A 16,312-nucleotide genomic window follows, 5' to 3' on the forward strand; every position below is an offset into this window, starting at 1 on the left:
GGACGATAAATAATACTAATTTTATAGTTTCTCACTCTCTGAAATCGTCCTTGCCCTGTTACAGAGGCAGGAATTATTGCGTATTTCAGAAAACTATACACACGCTTTCCCATTAATTGTACTCCATTCGAGGCTTCCTTTTTTTTTTTAATGATTTGTCAATCCTATAGTCATCTCTCACAGAACTACCATTTCTGTTTGCAGCATGTATTCAGAACATCGCCCCATGATCTCACTGTTCCCCATTTGCGTATTCCCACACACGTATGCCCTCACTTTACAGATCATAATTTTGTTGTTCTTATGTGCTTGATAGCAATAGATCACAGATTGCAGTAAGGAAGTAAGATTCTGACTTAGCAGTAGACAGAAGCGTTGTGATACCATGAGGATCTCTGTCTCCCAAATTCAGTTAGTTAAGATTTAGAATGTCCGTTTCATATTTCCGTCGCTGCCAGGCGAACATCAGTTGGTTAAATTTCTCTTGTTCTCCACACTCACATTAAGGTTCCTACGCCCCGAATTGGACTTAAATGTTTTTCAATGATGAATTTAAGGCGTGCCATTGTTACGTTAAAATTTCGTAGAATGATTTGTTTAATCCATCGGTTGAATGCTGGTTCACGAGAGTGAACTACATCACTGGGATGTCCTCTGGTAGCCCTAGAGTTTTTCTGTTAACGGTACTTCTTGAATCATTAGGTTGGTGCATAAGTTCGTAGCATTTTGTATTGCGTGTAGGCATTGCGGTTGCTATGGGTTTATTTACCGATTGTCATTTTTTATTTGTAGTTCCGTTGTTGCTATTTGAGTTTACATACTGTCATCTTGTCATTTGGAGACGGTGAATGCAGTTGTGAATGCTAGACAATGGAGTGCCAAGTGGAGAAGTCGGAACATTTCCGACATATTCTTCTGACAAGGGAACCTCCCCATCGCACCACCCTCAGAATTAGCTGTAAGTTGGTACAGTGGATAGGCCTTGAAAAACTGAACGCAGATCAATCGAGAAAACAGGAAGAAGTTGTGTGGAACTATGAAAAATAAGCAAAATATACAAACTGAGTAGTCCATGTGTAAGATCTAGGTGGCTGTAAACCCGTGAGCGCCGTGGTCCCGTGGTTAGCGTGTGCAGCTGAGGAACGATAGGTCCTTGGTTCAAGTCTTCCCTCGGGAGAAAATTTTAATTTTTTATTTTCAGACAATTATCAAAGTTCAGCCATTCACATATAATCAATTTCGCTTTCCAAAACTCCAGGACATGTTCAGATTTGCTTGGACATATGCAGGATTTGACGGTCTACACACGGAAAACGTTAAAAACATATGTTTTTACAGAGCACAGACGAAACTGAGCGACTGTGAAACTGTTGCATTCATTTGTTGCAGTTTATGTGACAAACTCTTATGTTTTCACACTTTTTTGGGAGTGATTATCACATCCACAAGAAAACCTAAATTGGGCAAGGTAGAAGAATCTTTTTACCCATTCACCAAGTGTACAAGTTAGGTGGGTCGACAACATATTCCTGTCATGTGACGCACATGCCGTCACCAGTGTCGTTTAGAATATATCAGACGTGTGTTCCTGTGGAGGAATCGGTTGACCTATGCCCTTGCAATCAAATGTTTTCGGTTTCCACTGGACAGGCACGTCCTTTCGGCTACTAATCGCGCGGTTTTGCGGTGCGGTCGCAAAACACACACTAAACTTATTACACTGAACAGAGACGTCAATGAACGAACGGCCAGATCATAACTTTGCAAAAATAAAGAAAGTAAAGTTTTCACTCTAGGGAAGATTTGAACCAAGAACCTCTCGTTCCGCAGTTGCTCACGCTAACCACGTGACCACGGCGCTCCTGAACTCGGTCTCCCCTAGATGTTGCCTATTTTGCACATGGACTACTCAGTTTGTATATTTTGCTTAGTTTTTTCATAGTTCCACACAACTTCTTCCTGTTTTCTCGATTGATCTGTGTTCAGTTTTTCAAGGCCTATCCACTGTGCCAACTTATAACTAAATCTGAGGGGGGTGCGATGGGGAGGTTCCCTTGCGAGTTCAATAAAGGGTGACAGCAGCGGATGCAGCCAGAAAATTTTCACCGTTTGTTGGGTTAATGCCATTGGAGAGAGCGCAGCAAGAAAATAGTTTTCTCGTTTTAAGAAGGATCGTTTTGACATTAGTAACTCTCCACGTTCAGGCACTTAAATGTGAATTGGAGAGTGTCCATTTAGACATTGGGAGTTTGATGAAGATCTTTTAAACGCATTAATCCGCAATTATCCACGTCAGTGCACTCGTGAACTGCAAAATGTGCTGAACCATGATCATTCCACCACACTGCGACATTTGCATACAATGAGGAAGGTTCAGTAATCGGGTGTGTGGTTACCGCTCGCTCTAGGCCAAAATCACAAAGATCAGCGGCAGGTCGTATGTGCATCTCTGCTTGCTCGTCATCAGTTAGCCCGTGAACAACACCGACCATTCGTATCCTGTATCGTTACTGGTGATCAGAAATCGTGTCTTTATTCTGACTTAAGTAAGTGAAAGGAATAACTGAGCCCAAAGAAAGCAGCAGTTCCCCGTACAAAGACCTGCGCGCATCCACAAAGGCAAAGTTATGTGTCTGGTGGAACACCGACGGTGTGACTGCTTCCCCGAGGTGTAACCATCACTGCTGACATTTGTTAACTACTGAGACGTCTTGCAGACGCAGTCTAAGAACAAAGGCCAAGAAGACTGCGTGAAGTGATGCTACTTCCACGACAAAAGACACTACACACGAGTTGAGTTGGGAAGTCAGTCCGCATCCGCCTTGTTCGCCTGATCGTACGCCCTCAATTTTCACCTTTTCCGCTCTCTATCTTCAAGAAACTTTATTTCCTGACGAAAATGCGCTCCAAACATGTCTCGACGAGTTCATCTCAAAACCAGGTGATTTCTGCAGTCGCGGAATCGAAAAGTTACCCCAGCATTGACAGACTGTTGTAAATAGGGAAGGAGAATATATTATTGATGGCTAAAGTCTGCATTATATAAATCTTTTGTGTTTATCAGCCTTATGGAAAAACTCTACGAGCTTGTGGACCAACCCACTAAATCATGTAACCAGGGTACGGAATGGTAAGGCACTCCCTGCTGTCCTTAGTAATAGCTTCTTTCGCAGAATCAGCCATTTCATTCCTATGAAGGCTGCCACGTCAGTTGAGGAGTCTTCGCAGCCATATAGTGTTGCATCGTTTGCTTCGCCGAGCTTTGCGATGAACCAGAAAAGTATTTCTTGTGCATTGCCGTAAGACTAATAGCGATCCGTCAAGTGGTTTACTCGTAGCGAACTTCTAGATCGTTTCCGGAATTATGAGTAAACCTGTAGTGTTTGTTCACGTTCTCGCAGTACATACTTTCGGCCGAAATGATAGTGACAGAGAAGCTGGACTGCACATGAAGTAAGAAGTTAAAATTAATATCGTTCGCTGCAACTGGAACAGCCTGGCACATAGACAATAGAAAGCTGATTAAAGACGAACATGTGACCTAGGTCATCTTATTGTCTACTTAGCGTTGTGAGGTCACAGGTTCATGTGCTGTGGCCGGAGGTGTGGATGAAGTGAGGAGGAACCGGCTGTTGCCTGAGATGGGGCTGGACTGGATGTCGAGTCGGCGTAGATACAAAGCGCCTCGCGGTGAAGCATCGCCGCCATTGTCCGTGGCACCGCTATGCCAGCTATGCTCGACCGGCTGCAGCCGCCGCCGCTGCCGTTGTCGCGTTTTTTGCCGGCTACCGGCGCGCCAGCCTCCCCCCCTCCCGATTGAGCAACACTACGATCTGTCATACGTTGCCGCCCCCTCATCTTCCTCCACACTCTGCGATGCTGCCGCCTCTTTAGTCGTCTTTTATTTCGCGGTCGAAGACGCGGAACCGTAACTGTGCGTACTCAGTACACGGTACCCCCCCCCCCCTCTCTCTCTCTCTCTCTCTCTCTCTCTCTCTCTCTCTCTCTCTCTCTCTCTCTCTCCCCCCCCCTCTCTCCCCTGTCGGTCTTGCTCTCGACCTTACTTACGGCCCACGCTTCGAGCAACTGGACATTTGCAGATGTGGCCGTATCACTCAGGTGTGCGCTTCATCGTGTGCCAGGCATGAGCCAGTAAGGATGGCTCTGGAACATCGTTGCGTGCTTATTGCGAACGCAACAGTGCCTCTTGCTGATTAACTTACAAGGAGAGGCCTCAGTGTTAGGATGACGGATTTACTTCAAACGTGCGCTTTTAATAGTCCGTTACAACAAAATGTGCTAGTAGTAGGGCGTACTGATCACACAATTTCGAGTAAATCGTGAGAGAAGCTCTACGCGTCGAATACATACCGGTGCATTGCGACACTGACAAGGGAACCTCCCCATCGCACCCCCCTCAGATTTAGTTTTAAGTTGGCACAGTGGATAGGCCTTGAAAAACTGAACACAGATCAGTCGAGAAAACAGGAAGAAGTTGTGTGGAAGTACGAAAAAAAATAAGCAAAATATACAAACTGAGTAGTCTACGCATATTATATACCACATCAAGGACAGCCTTAGCGCACGAGCGCCGTGGTCCCGTGGTTAGCGTGAGCAGTTACAGTACGAGAGGTCCTTGGTTCAAGTCTTCCCTCGACTGAAAATTTTAATTTTTTATTTTCAGACAATTATTATCTGTCCGTCCGTCCGATGCGATCACTTTTTTCGGAGTGATTATCACATCAACAAGAAAACCTAAATCGTGCAAGGTAGAAGAATCTTTTTACCCATTTGCCAAGTGTACAAGTTAGGCGGGTCGACAACATATGCCGTCACCAGTGTTGTATAGAATATATCAGACGTGTTTTCCTGTGGAGGAATCGGTTGACCTATCACCTTGCGATCAAACTTTTTCGTTTCCCAGTGGATAGTGCACGTCCTTTCGTCTACTAATCGCACGGTTTAGCGGTGCGGTCGCAAAACACAGGGACTAAACTTATTACAGTGAACAGAGACGTCAATGAACGAACGAACAGATAATAATTGTCTGAAAATAAAAAATTAAAATTTTCACTCGAGGGAAGACTTGATCCAAGGACCTCTTGCACTGTAGTTGCTCACGCTAACCACGGGACCACGGCGCTCATGAGCTTATATTCTCCAAGATGTTGCATATCATATGCATAGACCACTCAGTTTGTGTATTTTGCTTATTTTTTTCATATTTCCACACAACTTCTTCCTGTTTTCTCGATTGATCTGTGTTCAGTTTTTCAAGGCCTATCCACTGTGCCAACTTATAACTACATCTGAGGGGGGTGCGATGGGGAGGTTCCCTTGTGAGCACCAGGTGGCGGCGGTCAGATGATAAGCGTTGAAGCTCCGTTACTGACGGGTCGCTGGATCGAGTCCCGCTCGACTCTTTTTATGCGTTTTTTCAACACTGGTCACATTATTTCACATATGACACGTTAAAGGTAAAAGAAAATAAAAAAGACACGGGAATTTCATGAAATTTGTAGACATTTTAGATACCCCACGATGTGCACACTTGACAGTCTCGCTATTTTAATTTTTGTCTCCAACGCAATGTATCCGGCTTTCTTTTCGGCTGGCTCTTTATGTGCCTCATCGGAAAAATCCTCAACTTCGCGGAATAGGCCTTCCTCTACTTCGTCAGAATGAATGAGAGCATAGTCAGTTATATGTTGTCCTGACATTTTGACGATAGACCGATAAAGTTTTTCTGTAATCGCCACTGGCTCTGCAGAAATTGTTGCTACTGATTCTGTATAAAGAAGGTCCGCTTCTTGAAGACCGATCACAGTAAACGAACGCGTCTTTTAACTGACATTCTGCAACTCCATTATGCACTGAATGTTCATGACATTCATCATCCACAGTAGACGAGGAACTGGAAGCACCTCCATTTTTGCAGTAAAAAATTAAATTTTGTGATTTTTGAAAAAATGGCACGTACACTATTCGTTCTTCATACATTAGCAAGGTCTCACCGCCACACAAGTGAAATGGGTAAGTGGGCCGGTTCTTTGCCTGCACGTCGAAATGGCTCTGAGCACTATGGGACTTAACATCTGTGGTCATCAGTCCCCTAGAACTTAGAACCACTTAAACCTAACTAACCTAAGGACATCACACAACACCCAGTCATCACGAGGCAGAGAAAATCCCTGACCCCGCCGGGAATCGAACCCTGCACGTCGAAGCGTCCGATTGTAGACATAAGGGACATCCCAAACCACGACAGGTATTCATTTAAACTTATGCGTTTGATCGTTGAACTATTGAACCCGAGACAGAAGCCAATAGGCAGTTCGTGTACTGCTAATTCTTCGACAAGAAGGTGACGTGCTTTTTCAGCAGGACAGTGCTAGTCCAGATACGGGTCCTGCGACGCAAAGTGCTCTTCGTGGTGTACAATTGCTGCAAGCGCACCAGATCTCTCACCAGTTGAACACGTATCGTACATCATGAAACGAGAACTTACTTGTTCTCCCCTACCTGCAAGAACCATTTGCCAAATTAAAACTTCAAGCACAAGTGTCTTGGGACATCAGATTGCAGAACGCCATTTGACACCCTTATGATCATTTGCATGCGAGAATACACGCCTACGTCGTCGCCAGAGGGGGCGGGGGAGGGGGAGGGAGGAGTACAGTTTGTATTGATGGGCCTGTTTGGCCACGCTTAACTGTGACGTGTGTTTCATTTGGTCGGAGTTTATGATACAGACTTATGGTGATGAACTTGTCTATAAAATGATCTTGTCCTTGATCGTGTAGCATTTTTTCCGGCAACGAATAACACTTTTTCATTATCCTTCTCTAATAAAAATGGCATCAGGTTATTTAGCTTTACATTCCTACAGTGCTATGCATTGCGGGGGAGCGGCAAGAGAATATCACAGATCTGGGATTAGTAGCTGCAGAGTACTGGCGGTAAGGGCAGTTTTGGGACAGTTGCAGATGTCATGTAAGTCGGTGTCGACATTTGGTAACTCCAAAGAGCTTATCGTCGTTGGATTCGCGTAGAAAACAAGCGGGGTGTAGGTTTTACCGGGTGGTGCTCATTAGGTGAGGTGATGACACGCGCGGCGGCAACGACTGGGGCGAGTGCCTGGCAAGAAACAGTTGCCAGTTGCCCGTGGCGCAGGCTGGCCTTGGTCCGGCCCCTTTACAAAAACACTCCGGACGTGCGTGGACCGCCGCCTTCTCACAATGGATGGCTCTCGCAGCCGGCTAGCCGGGGGCACCAGAGCGACATTTACATTTACCTTATGCTCGACGCGGTCAGTCGTCGTGTCTCTCGAAATCTGTGTAAAAATAATGCTCCTTTTGAGGTTATTGCTTATGAAGCACTCAGCGCAATTTATCGCACTCAGCGCCATTTATCGAGATTGTTTTTTACGATCACAACACCTCTTCGAGAGCAATCTACAAGTGCATTTCAGTGTTTCACGTGTATAGTGTCAAACCAAACAATAATTTTCTGAAATAATTGGATTTAAAACTTTGCAGAAATATGGTAAATTCAGTTATTAAGAAAAAATATACCAATAATAAAATTAATATTTCATATTGTCTCTTTCAAAACTGTCCAGTTTAATTATTACTTAGTATACCAATATTAGCGATTTTAGGTTCTAAACTCCTAATTCTTTAAAGAATCGAAGTCCCATGTATAAAACGGCTACAAACGTATGATTATCTTACAAATAAGTTAACGTGTTAAACATTCGACGTTAAGAATGTAAGCAAGAAAAACCTTGGAGAAGGTTTGAAGTTATGCTTAAAGTTTGTCGGAAATCGCTGAGCTCTTTCTCAAATACTGGATGATTGAAGTCCTGGTATATGCGCACCGTGAATTACGATACCTCAAGACATACACAGTTCCTGACTGTAATATTAGCGTACTGTTGAACTTTTTGCATAAGGTTGTCCCTCGGAAGGAGTAGATTATGACGCATTCAAAATTTTTAAATTCGAACAGTAACTATATGAAATATGGAAAACCAAATATTTGTTGCCCTTGAAAGCATTTAGGTAGGCAGCGTACAACTGGAACCTTGTTTCATAAACGACGAATCGGGTAAGCCGTTTCGTTATATAGATCGTTGGCATATCGACAACATTAGAGATTTGTCTAACGCTTTCCAGGGAGACGCCCTATTTTACACTGAAGAGTCAAAGAAACTGGTACACCCGCCTAATATCGTGTAGGACCCCAGCGAGCACGCAGAAGTACCGCAACACGACGAGGCGTGGACTCGACTAATGTGTGAAGTAGTGCTGGAGGGAATTGACGCCATGAATCCTGCAGGGCTGTCCATAAATCCGTAAGAGTACCGAGGGGGTGGGGGGGTGGAGATCTCTTCTGAACAGCACGTTGCAAGGTATCCCAGATATGCTCAATAATGTTCATGTCTTGGGAGTTGGGTGGCCAGCGGAAGTGTCCAAGCTCAGAAGTGTGTTCCTGGAGCCACTCTGTAGCAATTCTGGACATGTGGGGAGTCGCATTGTCCTGCTGGAACTGCCCAAGTCCGTCGGAATTCACAATGGACAAGAATGGATGCAGGTGCCCAGACAGGATGCTTACGTAGGTGTTAGTTCACAGAGTCGTAGCTAGACGTGTCAGGGATCCCACACCGCTCCAACTGCACACGCTACACACCATTACAGAGCCTCCGCCAGCTTTAACACTCCCCTACTGACAAGCAAGGTTCATGGATTCATGAGACTGTCTCCATACCGTACACGTCTATCCGCTCCATACAACTTGAAACGAGTCTCGTCCGACTAGGCAACATGTTATCACGAACAGTCCACTGTCGGTTTCGAAGGGCCCAGAGGAAGCGTTAAGCTGTGTGTCGTGCAGTCACCAACGGTACGCGTGTGGAATTTCGGCTCCGAAAGCTCATATCGATGGTGTTTCGTTGAATGGTTTGCACGCTGACACTTGCTGATGGCCCAGCATTGAAATCTGCAGCAATTTGCGGAAGGGTTGCACTTCTATCACGTTAAATGATTCTCTTCAGTCGTCGTTGGTCCCGTTCTTGCAGGATCTTTTTCCGACCGCAGCGATGTCGGGTATTTGATGTTACACCAGATTCCTGAAATTCACGGTACACTCGTGAAATGGTCCTACTGGAAAAATGCCCACTTCATCGCTACGTTTGAGATGCTGTGTCCCATCGTTTGTGTGCCGACTATAACACCACGTTCAAACTCACTTTAACCTTCATAACCTGCCATTGTAGCAGCAGTAACCGATCTAACAACTGCCACAGATAATCGTTGTCTTATATAGCCGTTGCCGACGCAGAATCGTATTCCGTCTGTTGACATCTCTATATTTAAATAATTATGTCTATAACAGTTTCTTTGGCGCTTTAATGTACTTCCTTCGTCTTCTTCCATAACGTTGGATTCCGTTAGTCAAATACCGTATTCATAGACCCAGTGGCGTATCTGCGACAATAGGGCGTATGATGGTATGTACTATAACAGTCGACGATGTGGTAAACTGTCGAATGCCTGTCGGAAATTTAGGACGACAGTATCTGCCTGTTTACCTGCATGTACTGTTCCTACTTGTTTTCTAAGAATAAAGCGATCTGTCACATAGCTGTGACACAAAATTCACGAAAGAGTTATGTGGCCATGTTGAAAATTTGTCACCTGCAAAATGCTGAATAATTCGCAGAGGGGAAAAGTCGTTAAATGGAAGCAAGCAGACTTCAACATTCCAATATTACGATTTCGGTCATTGCCATAATCAGATATCCTGGAATATCATGTTGCACATGGACATAAAAGTTACCTGTTGTAGTGTTAACAAACTGCTTGTGTTCGGTACCACAACAACACGTAATTTTTATGTCCCTGTGCACGTGATGTTCCAGAATATGAGCTGATAGCAATGTCAGACACGCGCAATATATGAATTATTAAGTCTGCTTGCTCCCATTTAACGACTTTTACCTCTGCGACCTATTCAGCATTTTGCAGTCTACACACAAAGCCAACTGTGTTTCAAATAAGCGGTGTTTCCTGGATCCATTCTGATTTCTTGAGATGCTTCCCCCTCTAAGAGCGTTCAACACGTTGGCTCCTATATTCGTATCCTCTAGGATTCTGCAAAAGCCGGGTTTCTACGATATTGGTCTATGCTGATGTGTTGCCACGTCGTTTCGATACGAATTCTCACTGTTTAGTAACTGTTCATTCGAATCATGTTCACTCTTCCAGCAGATGAACTCTTACAAGCATGAAAACTACGTTGCTTTTTCTTCGTCGATACAGAGTAGCACGCAAAGGTGTTTGTATATCAGTTTGCATAGTGATAACTTTTTACGTACATGGTACAGATACGTGAATACAATTCTTGACTGCTTTATGTGGAGATAAGATACAGTGCACGCACGAATGTGCAAGTTTATCTCGTCGGAGCCGTGGCCGTCTTCAAAGAGCAACAAGGCTTTTGCATGCCCATTTCTATCTCCTCTTTAGTAAATAGACGTACTAACTGTACGGTATTTTTTATTTCATTTTTGCGAACAGTGTCGACTCGAGAACGAATTTGCATGACTAAGAGTGAACCAAGTTAACAGAAAGAGCTCTGTTATTTACGTTTTATACGGTCCAGTCATATTGTTACCACCACCTATATCCGACGTCAGCGTGCAATAACCACTCGCTGACAGCAGGTGGCAGCATTATCAGTGGTGTGGCGGGGGGGTGTTAAAACTATATGGGAGGGATGCAGACAACAGTGCTGTCGTTGATGTATTACGGAAACGGTACAATTTATCCAACATCCAAAAGGGCATGATCATTAGCTTTCGGGCCAAGGGTGGGAGCAAACGACAGTTTTGTAAACTTTCAGCGTGCGACCGTCGTTAAAGTATACCGCACGTGGCAAAATGGCGCTATCCAAAACTGACACCGAGATAGCTGTGGTGCAGCACGGGCCATAGATGACAGGGATGAACGACTGCTGCGGGGATGTGTACGGACGAATAGAAGTGGAACCATTGAGCAACTGACCGCCCGGATGGACCAGGGGACTACCAGCAGTGTCTGGTCACCGACCGTTCAGCGAACGCTGCTGCGTATGGGCCTCCCCCAGTGAGCGTCTGGTTGATACACTGTTCATGGGTGACGAAGGCTGGATTTGCACGGCAGTACCGCTACTGGACATCCACTGCGTGGCGACAGCTGGCCTTTCAGATGAATCACGTTTTATACGCCATCTTACTGAAAGCAGATACCCTGCAATAGTCGTCGGAAGGCGTCAGACCGGAGGAGGAAGCGTTACCTACCGTCTGGGGAATGTTTCCTCGATATTCCCTATGTGATCTTATCATTTAGAAGGCACAAGGGATCAACACAAGTATGAATCCATCCCTGGGGATAATGTCCACCCCTTCATGCAGTTTGTTTTTCCTAGGTGCTACGACATGTATCAACAGGAAAATACAACGTGTCACACAACTCAGTGTACGTGCGTGGTTCATCCTGGTGGATGAGTTTCCCGTAGTCCTCTGGCCATGGACTCCCCAGATTTCATCCCAGTCGACATGTTATGGGGCCATCTCGATCGGGCTACTCGCGCTACGGATTCTCAAACGAGCAATTTAACGTAGCTGCCCACGGCACTGGAGTAGATATGGCTGCACGTCTTTGTCTGTACCTTCCAGAACCTTAACGACCCTCCTACTGCACGTCTCGCAGCTGTCCGCCCTGCAAAAAATAGTTATTCCGGCTTTTCACAGATGGTCACATTAGTATGACAAGACAGTTTACGGTAGCAAGGCCTCTGAATATTGAGCGCTTCTCCCAAGCTCGTATTGCTGATAATGAAGCAAAAATAACTGTGAAGGCGTGAGATATGTTTAACACACTAGAAGACTTTAGTAATTACAAAAATTTTCGTTTACATGGAAAGACATCTCCGTATCTCACAGAAGCAGAAAACTGAAACTGAACATTTGCGCTCTAGTTTCGAGGCATAAACACTTCGTCTGGTTAGACTGTACCTTGGTCAGCGGAAGCCTCAATAGCCACATATTGTCAGTAGGAAAATCCGTTACCAACATTTTGTTCAGCCTGTGTAGAGAGTGATACCGGTTTTCATTAATTCGTGTAGTGTGGTGCCTGGTGTAAATCATCATTCTTCTGACAGAAGTGATTACATTTTTTCTTCTTGGGTTGTTCCGCCACTTATGCTGTCTGTTCTGTCCATCTGCTCGTTTTGATGAGTGTATCACCCTCTCACAGTAGCTGCAACGGAAACATCAATAAGACTTTGCCATGGCTTGTAGAAGTATGTTGAGCATTGTTGTTCTTCCACACGTATTCATAGTGAATCTTTCATTTCGAAGCGAACGTGTGCTCCATATTGCGTTATTTTGCACATTTCCCACACACGTAATTCTGTTCCAGCCTCTCACTAATGCGTTATATTTACTAGCTTTTATCAGTTAATTTTTAAAAATAAATGTTTGAATTTTGAACGTCGTCAACGAGGTCACTAGTGCGAGCAGTAATGCTGATGGTCAAGGATTGGAGAAGGAATAGCAACGAGTAACGTACGGAATCCACGGAGAGCCCGCATGAGATCTGCCGGCGCTGTTTGATTCCCATTCTTCCGAATGCAACTCGTTTGCCTCAACCGCGCCGCTGCCGCTGCCGTGACAAAAGCGAGGTTTTGGCTGACTGTTCAGACACTCTTCGTTCAACTGTTGCTGTTGGCACAGAATATCTCGGGAATCACGTTTTTCTTGACGGTACGTCCACATCTGTTAGTCATCGTCAGTGCGTCAGTGATAAAACCCCCTAAGTTGTATATTTATTTCTAAAAAGGAAAACAAAACTCGGTTTCAGGACCTTTGTCCCATCTTCAGGTGCATCTGCAAAATATTAATCTACATTATTAACATAGAAAAGCCAAATAGAACAAAAAAAACATATTCGTGCATTAAAATGAGTTTCCATAAATTACGCATACCTAAGGTCAATGTATGTTAAAATACACTGATAAGACAAAACATTATGCTTAATAGCTTCTTTGTCCATCTTCGGAACGAAATACGTCCCTGATTCTGTGTATCAGGGATGCGATGGGTTGTTGGTAGATTTGTGGAGATACGTGGCATTAGATGTCTACGCACAGGTTTCGTAATTCGCGTAAATAACGGACCGCTGATTTACCTACGCGGTGATGGCTCCCGATAGTGACCCAGATGGGTTCCATAGCATTTCCATCTAGCACGATTCTGGCTCGGAGACACGATCACACTCAAAGATGACATCGCCGTTTAGAAGACAAGCATGAAAGGATTCAGGTGGTTCGCAGTTGTGAGCATGTCATCGCTTACCACCGCAAGTCCCATGCAAGCGCAGGAGAATGCCTCCCACAGCATAATAGTGCTCCCAGAGGCCTACGTCCGTCGTAGGACATCGTGAACGTCCAATCATTTAGCACCTAATGATAGTTTCATGTCCAACCTCTTTCCATAGCACGTGAACACTTGACCAGCTTCGCCGTTTTCGAGGTACTCGTTTACAAGCTCTGCGTAACAATGACCTGATCCTTGTCAAAGTCGCATATGTCAATGGATTTCCCCACTTTCAGGCCATGGCTTCGCCAGGGTGACCCCCGCCCGTGTCTACTCCGCTTACATACTTTGGTTACCACGTCACGTGCTCGCAACGCCACCAGGCGGCATCCAACGTCGCGGTGGGCAGTGGTCACAATGTTTTCGGCTGATCGGTGTATGTTAAAATAGTGCATTCCTGGTACGTGGCATTGAAACGAAATATGCTCTTCGATCGTAGGCCTACCAGAAAGCCTTTCGCAGAGGAGGACCGGTGTAGGAGGAAAATGGTTACCACTTACTGTAACCTCATTTATGCATCATTTGTGGACTCACGTTTTAATGTATTGTAGGCTTTGTCGTAAGCAATTCCTGTTGGTTCTGTTTAGCTTTTTTTATATTATCAATGTGTGATTTAAAACTTTGCAGATACACCTGAAGATGGGACAAAGGTCCTGAAACCGCGTTATTCTGCTTTTTTAGAAATTAACAGTTTTTGGAATTGTGGCGAATTTTCTCACAGGAATCTTAATGCATGGGCACGTTTTAATCCACATTGTGTAAGTATTTCCTTATGAATTAGGTAATGTATGTTTGATACCCCAAATGCCGTTCAAAAACATTTTGCATAATAGAAATACAAAAGATGGCATTTTTCTATTATGGTTGTGGACGTATTTATTCTGCTATTACAGTGCTGTAGCAATACGCACTGAGGAGCCAAAACATTAAGACTACTGCGCCCGCGAGACTGCTTCCCGCGTTACTTTGCCAAAACGCACCATCTGGCGTACAAAGTATATACGTGGAGCAGAGACGACTGGGAAATCACTGCAGTGACGTTACGTGCTGCGTATGTGGAAATGCAGTGACATAAACGATTTTGCCAAACAGATTGCTGTGGCCCGTTGTCTGGGAGCCGAGCATCCCGGAAAGGGCGAAGCTGGTCGGCTGCTTGCGTGCTACTGGTGTGAAGACATGGAAGTGGTTGAATGACGATGAAACCACGAGTAGGCGACAACGTGTTTTTGCGGCCACGCCTCATCGCAGAACCTTGAGATGTGAGGTTTATCTGTTGTGTAAAGCAGGAAATGTGGGTATCTATGGCTGATTTGATGATATAGCTAGTGCCGACACAGGTGTTTCGGAGCACACTGTTCAGCGCATATAGTTGAACATGGGACTTCGCAACAGACAACCCCTGTGCGTTCCCATTTTGACCCAGTGATATTGAGATTGGGTCGTGGATCAGTGAGAACGTGTCGCCTGATCGGATGAGGTAAGTTTCTTGTTACACCAGGTCGGCAGTCAAGCACGGATACGCCGTCATCCAGGGGAGCGGCTGCACGAAACATGGAACCCGCTGCGACGCAGGCTGGTCGGGACAGTATTATGCTGTAAGGCATTCACTTAGGCTTTCACTGGGCCTGTTATAGTAATCGAAGGCACCATGAAGTTGTGGAACACTGCGCACATTACTGTGGATGACCTGCATCCGCAGGATAACTATCCATGTCACAAGAATAGGATCGTGGTATGTGGAGCATGATAGTGAACTCACGCTGATGTCTTGGCTACGAACTTCGATTGACACACAATTGATGAAACACATCTGGGACACACTGCGCCCGACCACGAGCCCGTAATCCACTGGAATTGCATGATCTGAGCGTGGACTTGTGGTACTACATACCAAATCTACCAAGGACTTAGGAATCTTTGCCACACGGAAGCGCTGTTGTATTGCCTTGTAGAGGGGGACCAACAAGCTACTAAGCAGATAATCACATTGTGTTGGCTCGTTAGCGTATTCTCTTATAAACTAGGGAAAGTAATGTGTTTGACGTAATACAAAGCTAAAAGAAAGACATTTTCCGCTCATTACTGTAGAAATTTTTATTATACTATTGCAGCTCCATAGCATCACATGCAACATAAGTACCTACGATTTATGAACAGGGTACAAAGTAGAACACAACCTTGCAAGGGTACCGTTACTTATAAGTGTGCTTGTGACACGGCGTCGAATATTTATAAGAACGTGCATGTTAGCATATCGTCGTGTTCTTACTACTGCCATCCGGATGCTATGTCTTATAGGTTTCTAGATTTTTAATAATGACGTTACGTCACATTTCAATAGCAGAATAAAAATTTCTACAGCCGTAAGCTGATAATGAGGTCTTTTAAACAGTTCATGCGGGGTACGTACCCATATTGCAAGAAATTAACAAAGCAAAAAATTAAATTGTATAACGAGGAGAATGAGTCCTGTTTGCGTCGTACTGGAACGGGGTGACAGTTTAAAATTGAGCCGACAGGTTGATTTCAAAGTAATTTGTGGAATACGTGCTAACAATCGCGCGGGCTTAGTGGTGGAGCCAGCGAGCCGCAGTCCTGGCGCAACAAGTAGCTCTCTCCGCGCGTCTGTCTGCGGCCCGTCAGACGCGCCGCCGCCCTAAAGTCATTTGTGTGTAAATCGTGAATGAAATTTGTGCTAATCTCGGTGGGATTCGCGCCGTTCTTTCCGTCGCCTCCCCTGCGTCGTTACATTTGCATAGCCACCCCTGCCCGCTCCTCGCTCCATCCGGCTGGCAGGGCTGCCAACCCTAGCGCGACGTCTGGCAGAGTGCCCTTCCCGGTACTCCTTAAGCCATCCTTTAGCGCTGCGCGGTGCTTAAAGGGGAGAAAATC

The 16,312-nt window shown here is 45.1% G+C and overlaps 2 protein-coding genes across 4 annotated transcripts in view; one reads left to right on the forward strand and one right to left on the reverse strand.

The window, feature by feature from the left end:
* LOC124804587 (transcriptional enhancer factor TEF-1) overlaps positions 1-16,312 on the forward strand; it is a 795,029-nt gene that overhangs the window by 29,061 nt on the left and 749,656 nt on the right. The window lies entirely within an intron of this gene.
* LOC124709034 (golgin subfamily A member 6-like protein 22) overlaps positions 1-16,312 on the reverse strand; it is a 48,456-nt gene that overhangs the window by 28,363 nt on the left and 3,781 nt on the right. The gene's annotated exons all lie outside the window — the stretch shown is intronic.

Source organism: Schistocerca piceifrons, chromosome 7, assembly GCF_021461385.2.
Source record: "Schistocerca piceifrons isolate TAMUIC-IGC-003096 chromosome 7, iqSchPice1.1, whole genome shotgun sequence".
In the NCBI taxonomy this organism is placed as follows: domain Eukaryota; kingdom Metazoa; phylum Arthropoda; class Insecta; order Orthoptera; family Acrididae; genus Schistocerca; species Schistocerca piceifrons.